Below are 7,027 nucleotides of genomic sequence, written 5' to 3'. Positions count from 1 at the left end.
CAATGCAGATGCTGAGACTTATGGCCAAACTTTGGGCAGAATGCAGGAAATCTTATGAAAGAAGTGGGAAACAATAAGATCTGGAGAGGAAAGGAGCTCCACAAGGAGAGCAACAGAACCAAAAAATTTGAGCACAGGGGTCTTTCCTGAGACTCATACTCCAACCAAGTACCATGCATGGAGATAACCTAGAACCCCTGCAAAGATGTAGCCCATGGCAGTTCAGTGTCCAAGTGGGTTCCATAGTAATGGGAACAGCGACTGTCTCTGACTTGAACTGATTGGCCTGCTCTTTGATCACCTCCCCCTGAGGGGGGAGCAGCCTTACCAGGCCACAGAGGAAGACAATGCAGCCACTCCTGATGAGACCTAACAGACTAGGATCAGAGGGAAGAAAAAGAAACCCTCCCCTACCAGTGGACTTGGGGAAGGGCATGCATGGAGAAGGGATAGAAAGGAAGGGATTGGGAGGGGAGAGGGAGGGAACTAGAGGGGAGATACAAAGTAAATAAAGTGTAATTAAAAATAAAATAAAATAAAAATTAAAAAAAAAAAAGAAAATGACTGACAACTTGTTATTATATGCCCAGCCTGAGCAATCCAACAGGGGACATTGGGCTCACAATGCTCGTCCTGCCCTTGTAATATTAACCATAGTGCTTCAAAATGTAAACAAACCTGGGATCCAGCAGGGCAGGCCTTGGCCAGTCAGAAGGGAGGAAGCTTAAGAGAAGTACATAAGAAAGTTTTCAGAATGAAAGATTGTTTGAGAAGGGGTCTAGTTTACATAGTCCTCAGAATATCCCTTCTCAGCAAGTAATTTTCTTCTGGTATGTTCGGAAGTCTACAAGGTCACCAAACCTGTTAGCAAGCCCACAGGTGGTCACAGAAGCACACAACGGTTTCTGAGAGACAGAATGGAGTCACTGATGTCAGCGTCCTTTCAAAAGTGCTCTATGTTGGGGCTGGTGAGATGGCTCAGTGGTTAAGAGGTTAAGAGGTCTTCTGAAGGTCCTGAGTTCAATTTCCAGCAACCACATGGTGGCCTACAACCATCGATAGTGAGAACTGGTGCCCTCTTCTGGAGTGCAAGTGTACATGCATGCAGAACACTGTATAAATTCAATCTTTAAAAAAATGTTCTATCCAAAGTTTGGCTATGAGTCTCAACATCTGCTTTACTACCCTGTGGCTGGCTCTTTGATCACCTCTCCCTGGGAGGTACAGCCTTGCCAGGCCACAGAGGAAGACAATACAGACAGCCCTGATAGGCTAGGGTCAGATGGAAGGGGAGGAGGACCTCCCCTATCAGTAGACTAGGGAAGAGGCATAGGAGGAGAAGAGGGAAGGTGGATGGGACTGGGAGAAGATGAGGGAGGGGGCACAGCCAGGATACAAAGTGAATAAATTGTAATAAATAAAATAATTAATTAAAAAAGTTCTCTGTCTGTGATGGGCATATGAATTTAAGACCTGTGCTACATATGGTCAGTGGTCAGTGCTCTTCTACCAGGGAAACCAAGGAAAGCAAACTTGGCTTAAGCTTGCATTTCACAAGCAAGCAAGCAAACAAACGAAAACACCTCAGGAACTTGTCCAGCTCAAGTGAGCTCAGGGTGGGAAAATTGTATGCACATATTTAAATGCTTTGCTATACCAGAACATTCACATAACATGCTAATTGGGGAGGTGATAATTCCACAGCCAAATTCTCACTCCAACTGGGATATTAGCACTGTTTGACACTCTGAAGAGACTATGATATGCTAATAGCTTTAAATTGTTTCACATTCAGATTTCTAGGTGTTTGGGGAAGTTAAACATGCTTTACAGTAATTGGCCTCTTTTGTAAATGTGGCCTTAGGTACCACTTCTTGTGTTGAACAGCCACATTTATATCTAGGAATGATACATTCCAGACCTGGTTATCTGGTCTACCTTAAACAGACATGGCTGTCTGCCATTTTGCTGGGGCATCTTCTCTGGTGAGTTACTAAGCTGCTTAGCTAATTTTAACTTTTTGTTTGTTTTGTTTTTTAAGAGTTTTATTTAAAAACTATTAGGAACAGGACCATTAATATTGAGAAAGTAAGATTTGCTCTAGGATGAAAAAAGGGCATAGCGATGCCAGTAAGCCATAAATACTTAGAGACTTGAGTGAAAGAGTACACTCACACATGAATGACTCCAATACTGTGAGCTATGATTGGTTTAGGTAAAACACCCATTTGCATATACACATAACGGATTAAAGACAAACAGACTCAGAATGTTTTACCTACTTCTTGGAAAACCTATGAACTTAGCTGGTGAGTTGAACTCAAACAAGAAAGAGCTGTCAAAAGCCACTCTCTGCCCTCAACAAGGACAGTAGAAAGGAAGCAAAAGTAAACAGCAAAGACTCATGTCCAAGAGTCAGAGCTTTGAAGCGTCAGGTTGAGACAGAGGACAGGTAAGAACTCCTTGCTTAGTTTCTCCAGGGGTACAGATTTTAGTAGGTTTATCCTATATTATATGTCTATATGAGTGAGTATATACCGTGTGCATCCCTCTGCTGCTGGGATAGCTCACTCAGGATGATCTTTTCCAGATCCCACCATTTACCTGCAAATTTCATGATTTCCTTGTTTTTTATTGCTGAGTAATATTCCATTGTGTAGATGTACCACAACTTGTGCATCCTTTCCAGGGAGGACTCTTGCTAAAATGCTCAATTCCTATCCAGAAAGGCAAAGATGCTGGACATCAGAAGAAGGAGAAAAGAGGGAACAAGACAGGAGCCTGACACAGAGGACCTCTGAAAGGCTCTGCCCTGCAGACTATCAATGCAGATACTGAGACTTATGGGCAACCTTTGGGCAGAGTGTAGGGAATATTAGGAATGAAGTGGGAAACAGTAAGATCTGGAGAGGACAGCAACTCCATAAGGAGAGCAACAGAACCAAAAATTCTGAGCACAGGGGTCTTTCCTGAGACTGCTATTCCAACCAAGGACTATGCATGGAGATAACCTAAGACCCCTGCACAGATGTAGCCCATGGCAGTTCAGTATCCAAGTGGGTTCCATGGTGATAGGAACAGGGACTGTCTCTGACATGAACTGATTGGCCTGCTCTTTAATTACCTCCCCCTGAGGGGGGAAGCAGCATTACCAGGCCACAGAAGAGGACAAGGCAGCCACTCCTGATGAGACCTAATTGACTAGGATCAGAAGGAAGGAAAAGAAGACCTTCCCTATCAGTGGACTTGGGGAGGGGCTTGCATGCAGAGGGTGGAGGAAGGGAGGGATTGGGACTGGAGGAGGGAGGGAACCACAGGGGGGGGGATACAAAGTGAGTAAAGTGTAATTAATAAAGAAAAAAATTGTTAAAAAACAAAAACTCCTTGCTTCCTGCCTTTCTGGTGCCTCCTCTTCTTCCTGCCCTCATTGAAGACAGTACAGCCACAAGGGCCTTGGGGTTCAACCTGTGACAGATCAGATGTGGAAAGACTAGACAGACACACCCCAGGTATGTATTGGCAGCTGAGTAATCACACCTGTCAGCTACAAACTAGTCAGTAGACTTTGCTGCTGTGTCGCCTGGCCTGGGGAACACAGCAATACGCAACAGTTTGCAGGAGTCACCATAGTAAAGTACCGCAAGCAGAGTGACTTAGTTCATCTTAGTTTCAGAACCCAGAAAATCAGTCTCAAGTGTGGATGGAGTTGGCTCACCCTGAGCCTCCTCTCCCAGGCAGGCAGATATCTGCCTTTTCCTCTGTAGTCACTGGGTCTCTGTCTCCTTTTCCTGAAAGGATAGCAGTCACATTAGAATTGGGGCACTCCTATTGTATAGTTACCCCAACAATGACCCCATCCCTAAAGAGAGGCAGAGCCTGAGCCTTGGGCATTAGGAGGACTTCTGTACATGAGTTCAGAGTACTGTAATTCAGCTTATAACAAAGTGGTTCAGGCAAACATTCTCGATCTGACATTTTCCCCCCTAAAAATCATGATTGGGAAATAAGATGTCAGTACTACTTAGAAAAGAATATTGTAGGATTTAGAGACACTTCTATTCCTAGAGTCATCAAGGCAGAGTTTAGGAATCTTGGTCAAATAACAAAGTGCTGATAGATATTAAATAAAAAGAATAATTGTTGAATAAAATTATTAAAAATGTCATCAAAATGTGGAATTGGTTGGGCCTAAAAGGCAAGTCATCATTTTATATATATTCATGAAACGAGAAAAGTGTGCTGAACTGGAATGTGATAGTTCTGAGGATGCTGAGTATTTCCCACTGATGTGACCACTATTTTTTCCTAAGCCCCTATCCTCTAAACCATGGATGTCATGCTTTTTGTTTTTAGTTGGCCAGTTATGGATGATAAATAATTGATTAAATACAGTTACAAAACCAAAGGTAAAAAAAATATAAGGCCTGTAAGATATTTTTTCTTATTTATTTATTTATTTTATTCACTTTACATCCTTGAAACCCCTTCCCTCCTCCCTTTTCAGCCCTACCTTCTCTTCCTCCCCTCTCCCTCCCCTTTTCTCTTCCCTTTCCCATCCACCCTAGCTCATCAAGTTCCATCAGGACTAAATGTGTCCTCTTCCCTTGTGGCCTGTCAAGGCAGTCCTGCCAGGGGAAAGTGATCTAAAAGCTAGCGAGTGAGTCCATGTCCCATGCAGTCCCCACTTCCCTTACTTAGAGGATCCACATGAAACTGTCCGTCTGCCACACCTTTGTAGGGGGCCTACGCCCAGTTTATGCATGGTCCTTGGTTGATGCTTCAATTTCAGCAAATCCTTCTGAGCCCTGGTTAATTGGCCCTGTTGGTTTTCTTGTGGAGCTCCTGTCACCTCTAGGTCCTTCTCCCTCTCTTTCCACTTTCCTACAAGACTCCTTGTGCATTGCCCAATGTTTCGCTGTGAGTCTCAGCACCTGTGTCGAGGTGCTGCTGGGTAGAGCCTCTCAGAGGACAACTCTGACAGGCTCCTGTCTGCAGGCTTAGCAGAGTGTCTGTCATAGTGTCAAGGGTTGGGATCCTCTGATAGGGTGGGTCTTTGGTTGGGCCAGACAGCTGGGCATTCACTCAATCTCTGCTCTATCTTTATCTCTGCACATCTCACAGGCAGGGTTACAGTACAAGATAAGCATATTACGAGGCACAGACCCCAAGAAGATAAGTAACCGGAAGGACCCAAGGGAGGATGCATAAATCTCACTCAGAAGGCGAGATAGAATAGACAGAGGTGATGGCTGAAGAGAGGGAACAAGGTAGGAGGGGGCACAGAGAGTTAAGAGGGTGGATGGAGATCAGACCAGAGAAAAGCAAGAGCAAGAGGACAGAAAACCTGTAGGGAAAAGAGAAACTGAGGGCGGGGACATCTCTGTGACAAGTGGGAGACCTAAGTCAGGGTGGGCTCCCGGCAGGATATGAGGGGGATTCAAGCACAGACCTGGTAGCAGAGGCCATAGAGACTGAAAAGGACACCCTCTAACTAGACTAGACTTCTTGAAAAGGCAGGGAACACCAACCCACCCACCAAAACTTCTACCAAAAATTTACCCTGAAAGAGATTTTAAAATGAGAGACTAAAATTAACATTAATAGTATATGCACTTACAAAAAAGTGCTATTTTTCTTCATATTTTAGGAGGAGAAAGGCACACAAAGATTGATCCCAAATGTGATGGTATGGAAGGATATTTTTTTCCCTTGACATGATCAGTTGGGTACTTTAATCAATTTCAGAGTCATTTGGAACATCTTTCTGTACAGTGCCCTGCTAGAGGCGTGCTTGAGATGTAGGGATTCAAAGAGACATTGAAGGAGGCTGGTGTTTGTTGCTAAATGGATTCTGCCTTTGCTAATACCATAGGATGAAATGAGACAGATTCTGAGAGGCTGATGTCTATATTCTCTCTAGACTTCCAAGTACCAGGAAAAGCTTGAATTAAGAAAGAAGGAGGCAGGGAGGCTGAACAGCTCAGCCAGTCAGGCAACAGGCTCAAGAAAGAAAGAGGCTTACTTAGAATTACATATTGCCCTCACTTTACTGTTCGAGAAACAATACAAAGCAAAGTCAAAACAAAATGTAATATTGGAGGCATGATTTCATGATCTGAGTAAAATGTATTATATTCAGGTTTTGTCTCAATAAAATTGCTGACATTAAACCATGAAAATAAGATATTTGTTGAAGCCCTTTGAATCCAGATACATAATTAATTTGATTTTGTTTTCTGATTCAAGTAATTCAAGTGTGTGTGTGTGTGTGTGTGTGTGTAGTATTAGTAATTGTAGCTTGGTGTGGCAACCTACAGAAGTGTTTGATGTGAAATAAAAATGTGCCTTTAAAATAACCTGCACGTGTTTTGCTGATGCCTCATTTTTCATCTTTATGAGTGTCACGGAGGAATACCTCTGTGATGATAGTCATCGGTAATAAACAGCAAGGCTGCTGTTCGTCTTTCACACAAAGCTTCTTGCCTAGTGGGTTCAGAATGCTCTCCTGTCTCATGTACACGTGTTCCACATGTTCTTGCTTTATAGACAGGGAAGGGAAACAGGCAGTTTAAGCATGACATTTAAAAAAGGTCCCTAGCATCTGGGAACACTCTCAAGGACACAGGTTTCTTCCCTGACTCCAGGGTCACCGTTCTAACACCCTTACCAGGGACAAAATGAAATATCTCAGATATTATCTTCACTGTACAATGTAAGGAAGAGTGGAAACACAGTTATGTCAATACCATTTATGAAGAACAAATTAAAAAAAAAAGACCTCCTTTGTAAAATCGATAGCAAAGGAGAAAAACATCAAGATGAATGGACAAGGGAGAGTAGGTAACCAGGAAAACGAATGAGTGGGGTCTCGCCTGGCCTGCGAGAGTGAGTGAGCAAGGCTGAACAATTACTCTCCGAATATGTGTTTTCACCTAGTAAGTTGGGTCAAGAGAGCCCGATGGCAGGATGAGAGGATGAATTGTTGAGACATAAAATAAAAATGTTTATCTGCACATTTGTTATCCCT

Source organism: Psammomys obesus, unplaced genomic scaffold, assembly GCF_907164565.1.
Source record: "Psammomys obesus unplaced genomic scaffold, mPsaObe1.curated_primary_1811, whole genome shotgun sequence".
NCBI classification, from domain to species: domain Eukaryota; kingdom Metazoa; phylum Chordata; class Mammalia; order Rodentia; family Muridae; genus Psammomys; species Psammomys obesus.
Note: the sequence above shows the minus strand (reverse complement) of the source record.